We start from the raw sequence: 12,674 nt of genomic DNA, 5'->3' as shown, positions 1-12,674 counted from the left end.
AGCAGTCTCGGATGATGACCCAGCACATGTTGGTTTTAAGAACACTTTCACAGCACTTTTGACAAAACACAAAGAATGTACCAATGTGAGATTTCTAAGGATAGCTACGCACTCAACCCAAGGTTTAAGAACCAGAAGTGTCTTCCAAAATCTGAGAGGGACGAGGTGTGGAGCATGCTTCCAGATGTCTTAAAAGAGCAACACTCCGATGCGGAAACTACAGAACCCGAACGGCCAAAAAAGAAAATCAACCTTCTGCTGGTGACATCTGACTCCGATGATGAAAATGAACATGCATCAGTCCGCACTGCTTATCGAGCAAAACCTGTCATCAGTATGGACACATGTCCTCTGGAATGGTGGTTGAAGCATGAAGGGACATGAATCTTTAGCACATCTGGCACATAAATATCTCGCAATGCCAGCTCCAACAGTGCCATGTGAATGCCTGTTCTCACTTTCAGGTGACATTGTAAACAAGAAGTGGGCAGCATTACCTCCTGCAAATTGCAACCAAACTTGTTTGTCTGAGTGATTGGCTGAACAAGAAGTAGGACTGAGTGGACTTGTAGGCTCTAAAGTCTTGCATTGTTTTATTTTTGAATGCAGTTATTTTTTGTACATAATTTGTACATAAATACATAATGTACACAATGTACATTTGTAAGTTCAACTTTCATGATAAAGAGATTGACTACAGTACTTGTACTAGGTAAATTGAAATATACTATTTCTTTTGTTTTTTTACAATGCAAATATTTGTAATAAAAATAAATTTAAAGTGAGCACTGTACACTTTGTAAATTCTTACTGCCCTTGTTTCATCAGAGTGGACTGAAAGAAAGATTAATTTGCCAATGTCGCCAGCTCTTGCAGTTTTATTGCAAGCATCACAGTATTTGAGGTATTTCTGAAAGCCCCTGCTCCTGGTGTCCTGTGACTGCATGAGAAGTGCAGCTTTCCTTAAAAAGTAAATTTCTAGACCTCATGGTTATCAGGAAAAGGTTGAAAATGTGACACACACACCCTACAACCTCAAGTACTGGAAAGCAAATTACAAGGCCAAAAAAGTACGAAAAAAAGAAATCTCATGATTTTTAAACTGATCTCATGCTAGATGGGGAGGGTTCTGAGTTACTACAGTGAATTCTTTCCCAGGTGTCAGGCTGGTGGGACTTGCTGACATGTTCAGGGTCTAACTGATCACCATATTTGGGGTTGGGAAGGAATTTCCCCCCAAGTCAGAGGGGTAGAGACCCTGGGTTTTTGTTGTTAGTTTTTTTGTTTTGTTTTGTGTTTCTCTGCAGTATGGGGCATGGGTCACTTTCAGGTTTAAACTAGAGTAAATGGTGGATTCTCTGTAACTTGAAGTCTTTAAACCATGCTTGGAGGACTTCAGTAACTCAGCCAGAGGATAGGGGTCTATTACAGGAGCGGGTGGGCGGGGTTCTGTGGCCTGAATGTGCAGGCGGTCAGACTAGATGATCACAATGGTCCCTTCTGGCTTTTAAGTCTATGAGTCTATTCTGGGGTCTGACTTGTGATTTTTGAACACTTGTGCTTAGCAATATTGTAATCTTGGATCCCAAATTCTTTAATAAGCCAGCACAGAGGGCAGCAATGGGGGCAGGTTAGGGACATGGCCATGTGATCCCCATTTATGAGGCTCCAGTGACCCTCCCGCACCATGCAAGGGGTGATGAGCTGTTGCAGCTGTGGAGCACTGGGCTGTGACCCCCGCCCCAGCTCCTGGGGGGAGTGATTTCACCCAGCAGTGAATATTTCTTGCTCAAGTGAGTTGAGCGAGCACCTCTGTGAATTTAGTCTTGTGACTTAAGCTCCTGATTAGGTTTACGCAGGGCTCATTAAACAGTAAAAACGTGTGTCCAACTCCTGGCTACCCCCAGTCCTGTTGACAGAAGTTACCATGGAAGCAGGAACACTTGGCTCTGACACAAGATGTGCTCTCAGACCAATTCTGGATGAAAACAATAAAAACCCTCTGTATTTTCAAGGGCACAGGAGTTGAATCTGCACCCTTGTCCCACTGGCTTCAGTAGGTATTTGGGGTGCTCCAGGAATGCAGTTCATATACAGTAAAGGAAAGGATACGAATATCTCACAGTTATTGCAATGGACACACTTTAGAGTCAAACATCTCTTCCTAAAAGAACAAAATTGAGTATGTAAAATTACATTCACTCTAGTCTAATGTATAAAGTTAAACCAGACTTCACTGATGTAACTAGCAGAGGGAATAAAGTCTACAGTGGATTCTTCTGTATACAGTATTTAAACTTTTCTGCCTGGTTTGGATGACTAGTAAATATTTCCCTTTTCATGCCTTAGCTCTGGGGTCCAGACCAAATTAAGGATAGATCTGGTCGTAGAGGTGCTGATCACTGACTGCCATAGGCTGGGACCCTGATACAGGTACGTAGTTAAAGTTGCTGGGTGGGAACCAGAATTTCAGTCTTACAGGAAATTCCACAGTTTTCAACTTTTTTGCCCCACTCTGAAATCAACTGAAAACAAAAAATTCTGAAATTTCCCGCAAAACAAAATTCTGGGGGAAAAAAATGTCTTTGATCAAAACATTCCATTTCAACAAAAACAAAATAGTTTGCTCCAATTGAGACTTTTAAAAACGACTTATATAAAAAACAACACACGGCATTTCAAAAAGTTGTTTCAAAATGGAAAATTGAAACGTCCCATTCCAAAAACATCAAAGATATTTAAAATAAATAAATGTCAATTCTGCCAAAAATATTTATAGAAAAAAACAAACCCAGTTTTGGTAATGTTGAAACGTCTGGTTTCAATACTTTCAGAATGCAGTGTTTCGACCTTATTAAAACAGTTCATTTCTTTTTTCCAAAATGAAAAATATTTTGATTTCAATTAAAATGACATTTTTGTCGAAAAACTGTTTCAATGAAAAATTTCTAACTAGTAACATGCTAACTGATAAACCCCCGAGAAGGCACAGTGAATGGGATGGCTCACAGACTCATCTCTCTCACCAAGAGAAGTTGATCCAATAAAAGATATTACTTCGCCCCTCCCACCTTGTCTCTCAGGCTTAAATTTAGGCCCTTTCTTAATCATCTTCCTGACTCAGGGTCTGAGGTGGCCTCATCTCTGACTGACCAGTTACTCTAATGAAGCTTGAGTATCATAGCCATAAACCACAAGGACACAGGGATGACTCACCATATGTGTTGAGGTAAATATTTGCGGTTCCAAGAGATGATCACACAATATTATCCCTGATATCCAAGTAACTGCAGCCCTTCATCCAAGGCGTTGTCATTTCCTCTGGCTGCAATCCAAAGGGAACCTTACTTAGATAAGCCCAGTGCTACTTTCCTGACCTGAGCCAGTCCGTTTGCATCTGCTAGGGCAGGGGTGGCCAAAACGTGACCCATGATGGAGATGCAGGGGAGGGGAACAGCTGCACCACCTATAGCATTGGATTGAGACCAGGGTCTGTATTCTCTTTGCACTGCCCTTTTGTAACAAAGGCAGGACATCTGAAATATGCTCTAGGTTAGGCTAATTAATTACAGTTTAAGAGATCGTGGCAAGTTGCCAAAGAAGAAAGTTGGGGCATCCTGGGGGAAGTACATTTCTCTGGGAGACTCAAGTTGAAGTGGGATCTCTTCCTGGCAAAGGTGTGTTTATATGCACTGGCTGGCAATGCATTGTGGCAGTATGCTCACTCATCTAGGAAGACTCTATGTCGCAGGACATGGAAATACAGCTCTCCTCTATCCCTGCCTTAGAACAAAGAGAATGACTTTCATCCGGTCCCAAGGCCTCATCACTTCCACTCTCTGTGGAAAGTGTCCAGTGGTCAGATTAGGAGCTGGCACCCAGCAGGAGTATTGTTTGGAGTGTGCTTTCCTAGTCTGAGGGTGGGGCTCATAGCAGTGAAAGAGGGGGAAATTGATCCAGATTGGAGTCATGGCTCACCCCAGCTCCCCTGTGCAGGAAGTTCTTTCCACTCCCTGGACTACCAGAACCACTCACAAAAGCCCTCAAAACCACCAATTTTGGGATATCATCCTCCTGGCACCTGGCCATTTTCTCCTGGGTTAACTCTCCTCTTTCTGCCTGGCAGCACAGACAGTTTGTGTGGGACATTCCCAGGTACATCTCAGCCTGCAAATTTGTGCATGGATTATAATTACAGTTCTGCTACCCCAGCCCTTCCATGTAATCAAATTAAGATGAACTGTGTGTCGAATGGGAGGCTGGCAGGCTACCTGAAATCTTTGCAATCAGTCTGGCTGATTTTTGCAGCTGATTTTTAATGAATAGCATCTTAAATTCTAGACTCCAGGAAGGAACTTTGGTCACAGGCCAAACAAGAGATGGTTTGGCAGCTCCAAGTGTGCAAAGGTCCAGATGACAAAGCAGCCACACCCATGTTCGCACAATAGCCTCCCTTGGCAAAGAGTCAGAATTGATTTGGATGCTTAGGGCGTGATCACCTGGGGTCAGGGTTGAAACTCATTTCTTAACAATTAAACCTGGGCTATTTATGGAAAGCACTTGCGATTTCCCCAAACTCATTTTCCTCATGGCAATATCCTGAGCTGGGATATGGAAGGGCTATGTTTAGCAATGGATATTTAGGGGATTTGGTCAGAATGCTGGAATACTTTCCTTCCTTTAAAGGACGCCGAAGAATGTTGAGAAACCCTCAGCTTGGAGACCCCAGTTTGAAGGGCTTTTATTCTGGCCATTGGATAAACCAAATTAACTTGTTAGCTCCATGTTTAGTAGATGGTTATGACATGCCTGGCATATTCTAGGACCCAACAGCAGGACAAGGTAATTAAACTCTGCTGCTAGGAATGACTGAAGTCGAGTAATATTTATGTTGTTTGTTTTGATTAGCTGCCATAGGTTTTATTCATTCCCTCCCATTAGCAGCTTTGAATGGAGCTGGTTGGAAATTTTCCATCAAACCATTTTTTCAGTGGAAAGTGGCTTTTCAACTAAATAGATTTTTTTTTTCAGAAAAAAATCTGTTTTCAGCTACATTTTGGGGGGAAGGTCGTTGAAAAACCACAGCCCTCAAAAAAGACTTTTTTTGGTGGGGGGGGGGGGGAGGATTGGTTTATTTGATGAAAAAATTCAGAGAAAAAAATTGGTGAACATTATTTTTCTTTTAATTTTTGTCAAGAAAAGTTGTTTCTGTACCAGTTCCAGCTTTGAAACTCTTGGAGCCTCAGATAGCCTCTGAAGTCTAACTCACAACATTCCCTACATCGTGCGGCCATTCCTGGGTGACCCCCACTGCCCCACTCACATTAGGAGTAGTCCAGCCTTTCCAACCTGTGGGCTGAACGGGTTATTTCAAAGGAGATCAAGGGTCCACTGTCATTAAAGCTCCCCCAGCCCAGCTGGCAATGGATGGGAGCAGCCAAATCTGCTCTTCTCCCTCCCTTACAATATAGCAAAGGAACTACGTAGCAGTTACAGTGGGAGGGGGCCAGCAGCTGGAGAGAATGATGGTCCAGTGGTGAGGGTGCAAGTCTGAAATTCTGGCAAACTGTGGTTCAGTTCCTAGCTTTACTGCATATGTCCTCTGTGACCTTAAGAAAGTCACTTAGGGCTTGTCTTCTCCATGCATTTAGCCATGACTCACTGGAGGCCTTTCCCACACCTGAAGCAGAGCTCTGTGTAGCTTGCAAACTTGTCTCTTGGCCCAACAAAAGATATAAGCTCACCCAGCTCATCTCTCTAATAGCGGGTCAGTGATCGTGCCCACAATAGAACCCATGTTTGCTTACGTCCAGCCCAGCGCCCCCCAGACACTGCCCCACGCTACTTCTCTACAGCACATGGGTGTTTGCTGGCTTCATTAAATCATGTTTGTAAACCTTACATGAAAAATGCTGCAAGAATACCACTGTTCATCCAGTTGTGCGTACACTACACTGGATCAAACAACCAACTTCCAGCAGGTTTCAGGGGCAAACGCTCGACTCCCCTATGCCAGCGAATCTGTAATGGCCCATCTTATGCTCCCTGCTGAGCATGAGATGGAAAGGATGAGATGGTCTCTAATAATAACCTGCATATGTGCTACTGTATACATGGGGAACTATGTCATTTTCATGCCTCTGTTCTACTGGGAGCCAAGAAGAAACCAAATGCAGAAAGGTCATGACTAGTGAGGGATTTGGGCTCGTCGGTGCATCAGGAGGGTGATACCGTGTATGTGAACTGATGTACAATGATGAAGGGAACTGATGATTGGGACTAGACTATGGACTTATTACTCACAAGAATCCAGAATGGCTGTGTGCATTTCATTCATTCCTAAGGCAACAAGTGATTAGCAGTTATAGGTTCAAAGGTTTTTCCTTTGCTAACATCTCTTACCCAGAAACGCCCCAGCAATGAGAGGGATGGTTAGAGTTGGGCATCTGAACCTTTAGAGACAAAACCAGACAGCGACTAGAATTCTAGCTTCCTTGGATCGGGGAGTTATTCACTGGAATTTGGGCATCTGGCAAATATCTCACTTCAGCTCTGGCTGTCAGGCTGCATTGTTAATGGGTGGTGGAGTTATTTGCTGACTTGACTATAGCACCAAAACAGCATCTCCACAATACAACTTGTCCTTAACATTGCAGGGTAATGAGGTTGATATTTTATCTCCACGTCCACTCTGGACCTACATAGCCTAGATACTGAGGTATAAATCGGCACCACTCCAGTAAAGTCATCGGAGCTGGGCTGATGGACACCAGCTGACAGCGTGGCCCATAATCAGCAAGCGTCTAGGCTTTTTGCAACGGACGAGTGAACCATTTTGGATAAAGCCTCAGAATGAACCAGAATGGAACTTTTATGGAGATGCCTAAAAAAATCTGATTAACTTTATTCTCTTCATTTTAAAATCAAATTATCTGGCCCCATCACCATGGTAGCCATGCACCTCACAGCTTTTAATGTATTTCTCTTCCCAGCACCCTGTAAAATAGGGAAGTGCTATTATCAACAAGTTAGAGATGGGGAACGGAGACACTAATCAACTCAATGCCTCACCTGAGGTCACAAAGGTAGGGCAGGGACTAGAACCAAGGTCTCCCAATCACAGGTGAGCCCCACCCCAAACCACTGGACCATTCTCCCCTCCCTACTTGTTTTCTGCTCTACACATACCTACGGTGACCAGATGTCCCATTTTTAAACGGACAATCCCATATTTAAGCCGTCCTACAGGTGTCCCGACTTTTTCTTAAAAATGGGCAAATTGTACCATATCATCTAACTCACCCACATCACTACTGGTGGGTCCTGCTGCTGGCCAGATCCCTGCTTGCCAGCCGCCTGCCCACCAGCAGTGATTGGGGGGGTCCAGTGGCCAACGATGGGGGTGGGTATGCAAGGCTGGGGGTGGGGCGAAGATGCAGTGCGCGGAGCCAGCTGTTCCCCCTGCTGGTCCATCAGCGCAGTCCCCATTGCGTGCCGACTCTTGAAATTAAAATTTTAAATTAATGGAGGAGGGAAGAGGGGGATGAAATTTCCAGCCTGTTCATTTCCCGAACCTGCAAGCTCAACAGCAGCCGAAAGGGTAGGGCTTAGCACCCTCTTCACCCCCAAGTCCCCCACTCTGAGTCCTGCCCCCATGGAGCATGGGGCTGCTCCATCCCCTAGGCACCCTCCCCTACTGAGCCACCTCTCTGGCCGGGTTCACTGAAGCCCCTGCAGTCAGGTTCCCTGCTGGGCCCTGGTGCACAACGCATCATTAGGGCTTATCCCCTTTCTGCCTGCGCTGTAGCTGGGGGACAGGAGGTGGCTAGGTTATGTCGGTGGCCAGCAGCAGCCTGGAGGTGTTAGCTGCCTTTTGACACTGTGGGGGCAGGAAGGGACAAGCTGCTTCCAGCCACCTGGTGGAGGGGGCGTGCAGAAGAAATGAGCTCTGCAAAGACGCGCCAGGTCATCCCTTCCCACACGCTCCTCCCCAGCGGCTGGAAGCAGCTCCCGTCCCTTCCTGCCCGCACAGGGCCGAAAGGCTGCTGCTGGCCACATTATGGTGTGAACCCTGGCAGAAATCTGGGGGGGTGGGGGGCATGTGACCTTGCGTGCCCCCACAATGTGTTGCCTCAGGAAGACACAGAGCCAGGTACCAGGAGAAGTGGGTCTGTCCCGGAGGCCCAGCCAGGCATGGAGGGCGGAGAGTGCGCGGCAGGGAGGGTCAGGTCGGTTGGTCGGTCACCACCCCTATGTGAGAGAGGTGTACAGGCATGTGTGTGTGTCATCTCTCCCTGTGTGTGAGGGGGGGGAAGGTAGGGGTGTGTGTCAGCCCTCACTCTGTGAATCCAAAAGGCTTAAAGATAAGAAGGTAAATAAAAAGAATCCAGCTACACAGTGTTTCTTTTTAACGGAGGCTCAGTCAACTTGATGTTAATTTGAACGTTTGTACTGCATAGTTCTGATTGATTGCCACTGATCTCATTTGAATACAAGTAATTTTACCAGGTGTCCCATATTCCGCACAGGGAAATACGGTCACCCTACACATACCGGTTCCAGAAAGAAGTGCCTATCCCACCGTTCAGCAAGGAAATGCTGCTCTTGTGCTATTTTCAGCCCAGCTAAAGGCACGAAGTGTTGGGAGCCTTATGAGAATGCAGGTTCTTGCAGGGTCTCCAACCCAGTTCGGTGGACCTAGGCGGCTCAGAAGGTTTGACTAAGGCACAGCAAAGCAGCACCGACAGGGAGGGTGTTATACAAATGAGCGGAATGGCCACGGCACGGTAATGAATTCAGTCATGTGGTAGGTTCACTGCCACCATGGCATTACAGCTTATCATTGCCAACGGGCACTCCTAATGACGTTACTGGGAAGAGCATGTGCACAGGAAGTCAGGCAGTGAAGATAAGTAAGAAGTTGGTCAGAGACAAATAAACCACCATATCTATAAATAATATTTTGGTTTTAAGTACCACAGGGCAGCACTCAGTGAAAGGGCCACACCTACTCCTGGGTATTATTGATCACTATTTTATTTTCCTAACACACCGGTGTGCACAGCGTGTTACAGAAGAGAAGAAGACAATTATTATTGCCTGGAGGCTGCACAAGGGCATCATTAGAGGCAGTCTAAATAGACAAGACAGACAAATGGTGTAACAGGAGGTGGTGTTGCCTAGTGGTTATAGCACTGGTGTGGGACTCAGGAGAACAGGGTTCTATTCCCGGCTCTACTGGTGACCTTGTGCAAGTCTCATCATCTCTCCATGCCTCAATTTCCCCATCTGGAAAATGAGGATAATGCTTCTTCCTAAAGCACTTTGGGATCTACTGATGAACAGTGTTTTGTAAGAGGTAGGTATTATTAAGGGTCTTACCCAACAGGAAGCTGATGAATAACAGAGCCAGGACTAGAACCTAGTTCTGTTGTCCCTGTGCAGTGCCTGTCCACTAGACCACACTGCCTCACTCCCCCCAAGCTTCTTACAGAGCAATCTGGATGAAGAATGTGACAAGGGATTACAACAGATAGGGCCCTCTTCTCCCTCCACATGATACAGAGAACTCCCATTGACTTCACGCCCCTAGCTGGGTTGGGGAATAGAGGGGGAAAGTAAGACCAGAGAAAACAAGAGGACAGCGGCAACACATTTATGAAAAGAGCATTCTTGTCAGAGAATTCAGATGATTGATTGATTATTAGCAGAGAGGGGGCCAAGCCGTGCAGACCAGATCAAATTTTCCCACAGGTTGTGGCTGTTTGGCTCTGGGCTTTTGGTTTAGGTGTGTTTTGATGTTCAGCATCAGGCAAGAAATAGCACCACAGCTGAAGCAGGTACTGATCAAAAGCCAGCAACTGTCTATGACTTGCTGCCTGGAAATCATGGAAGCAAAACAGTTAACTTGACTGCACAGTGTTTAAAAAAATTGGTTTTGCAGTGATGAGTGAACTTGAAAAGTGTCTAAAGTTCAGATGCTCACCTGAGCCCCTCACCTGGGCTGGTGTCTTTGCCACTGTAGCTTAGCCTCTAGTGAGGTTTCGCATACTCCCTAGTTGAGAGAGGGGTGCATTAGATCAGGGATACGATTGGATGTATTTCTAAAAGACATCCTCTAAGTCAAGCACAAGTTATTAGGTTCGACGCAGGAAGTGCTGGGTGAAATTCGCTGGCCTGCGTTATGCAGGAGGACCTGGTAGAAGATCATAACAGTCCTTTCTGGTGTTGGAATCTGTGCATTCTCAAGTGGTATTATGATGCGTCTGCTTCTGAACCAAGGCACACAGAACCATGGGAATACAATTTGCATCTACTTTGGGCCTTGTTTTCAAAAGGGCCTCACTTGGCTTCCATTTTTGTGGCCTGGCAGTCTACCTGGGATCTGTTCCGAGCTCTGCCACTGGCCTGCTGGGTGACCTTGGGTAAGTCAGCACCCCTCCCTATGCCTCAGTTTCCCCATCTGTAAAATGGGGATAATGATACTGGCCTCCGTAAAGCACTTGGAAATCAATGGGAGTTAGGAACCTAAATACTTCTGAGGATATGGACCTTTGAGATCTGATGAAAAGTGCTATATAAGACCTAGGCATTATTATTACTGTGAGAGCACTTAGACTTCTGACTGCTTGACACCAGGCTACAAAGAATAGAGGGCATTTTGCAACAAAAAAGTGTACCTTACTTTCTGGCAACAAGATATCAACTATAAACATTTGACATGAATGTGACTTGAACTCTTCTGCAGTCCCAGATGTGGTCCAGATTTGCTCTGACCTGTGTTTTATCCAGATAAATTCATCCATCCTCACCAGTAAGTGTTTGACTCTGAGATGAGGAAATCTGCAACCCTGGACTACTGAGGTAAAAATTTCCAAAGCCACCTAAGTGACCCCCAAGGAATGGGATTTGAGCATCCAAATCCTTTATGTGGCTTTGAAATCTTAGCCTAAAATATCCTACCTGTTCTGCAGGATGAATTCCATTGAGTAACACTGAGTTTCTGGGAAAAAAATATACTCTCTTCTTAGAGGGTAAGAGGAAATTGAAGCTACAGGACTGTACTGTGGTCTGTCTGTCTTCCTCATTTATTTATAAAGAACCTATAATTGTGATATCCAGGCACTAAATTAAAAAAAAATTGGCTTGCCTAAAAGCAGGCACAGGTAATGTAGCATTCCAGTAACAGCCATCGAATACTGATGTGACCTGTCTCTCCCCCAAGAGAGAGTCTTCTTTGTTCCTCATTCTGGCAGGTCAACGTCAAGGAAAATGTTCATTTTAAGCCAGTGGCCAAATCTTTGTCTTCTGCAGGCACCAAATATGGGTGTTGGTTTTTTGCAGGTTACTCCAGCTGTTGAGACACATTCCTATGCTAATCCTAAGGAAACGGGAAATGGAGAGTGACTCTCTAAATAGGTTTGGGTTTATTTAAGTACAGCACAAGCGCTGTGACATCAAGCCAGCTTGTAACCTTAAAGGGAAACGTTGTCCATTTAGCTTAGTCCGGTCACCTGAAAGCCAGAAGGCAAGAATAAGAATGAAGCACAAGTGAGGGCCCGAAACTGCACTCTTCCAGGGGAATTGGCCAGAGCGTGCCTGAGGGAGGACTGAGAAAAAAACAGAGTAAGAACCTCAGTGTCTGGCCCATTATTAATTCTAGTTAATTAACACAAACTGGAGCATTCCCCACCACCACCAACCGCAGCCTGAGTTGTAACCCTCAAATCTAAATCAATATCCTGCCCCCCACCACGAGTCTGGGAATGTTTCAAACTAAGATTTCATTATGATGCTTTAGACAGATAAAGACCAGAACAAATTTTAGATTCAGGTCTAGGTAATAAATTCATCCTGAAGTTGCAGCCCCAGCCATGTGTCTCCACCACTCCAGGTGCCTTGTCCCAATAGACACCCCCCCCTATCTGGCTCTTGTGCCCTCTGCACTTAAATCAGGCAGCTTCCTCCTCCAAGCTGCTGGGTGTCAGAAGGGGGGTGTCACTGAAAACCCAGGATAAATGGCCTCCCTACTTTCAGGTCTGGTACCCGGCCCTGGGGTAGCCCACAACAGCCCCAAGGTGCAATTGCATAGTGGCTGGAGCATGCTCAGTGCACATGGAATCTTCAATTTTTTTAGCTGCAAAGCTCTAGCAAGTCACCTTCTGAGCATGTGTGAATTGCAATTTTTCAAAGGCTTATAACGTAGCCAAATTTGGGCAGATTTTCATGGGGGTAGCTAAAGGCACATCCCTGTCACAAAGACCAGCTGTCTGCCAAATTTCAAGTACCTGCTCCCCAGCATGGGGTTGCTAGAGCTTTTCAAAGACACCCCCACCCCTGAATTTAAAGCAGGCAATGTATTTTCCCTAGCCTCATTCTCTGAAACAGCTGAATCAGTTTGGTTGAAATTAAAAACAAAACAAAACAAAAAACAACCTTGAGTCAGACACCCAGCATGGAAAATTTCAGCCCCAATGCTTGAAGTCTGGCCAAGTTATAAACAACTGAAAAAGATTCTTATAAACATCACCTTAATAACAGGCAATGCTACCAGCCCCACTTATAATAAAATGGGTAATCTCACTGTTAAAGATTGCTTCATCCTACGGCTCAGAAAAGTACTTTGGAAGGGCTAATTTTCCCCTCTGGAATGAATCAAGTGTCAGGTATTTAAA

At 45.3% G+C, this 12,674-nt stretch overlaps 1 protein-coding gene across 1 annotated transcript in view; it reads right to left on the bottom strand.

Moving 5' to 3' along the window:
• TEKT3 (tektin 3) overlaps nt 1–3,354 on the bottom strand; it is a 52,201-nt gene extending 48,847 nt beyond the window's left edge. Inside the window, exon 1 of the mRNA XM_008163837.4 lies at nt 3,217–3,354. The gene's annotated coding sequence lies outside the window, so the exon portion shown is untranslated. The remainder of the gene's footprint in view (nt 1–3,216) is intronic.
• Nucleotides 3,355–12,674: the final 9,320 nt, after the last annotated feature.

This window comes from Chrysemys picta, chromosome 12 (assembly GCF_011386835.1).
Source record: "Chrysemys picta bellii isolate R12L10 chromosome 12, ASM1138683v2, whole genome shotgun sequence".
NCBI classification, from domain to species: domain Eukaryota; kingdom Metazoa; phylum Chordata; order Testudines; family Emydidae; genus Chrysemys; species Chrysemys picta.
Note: the sequence above shows the minus strand (reverse complement) of the source record. Positions and strands in the feature narration are given on the sequence as shown.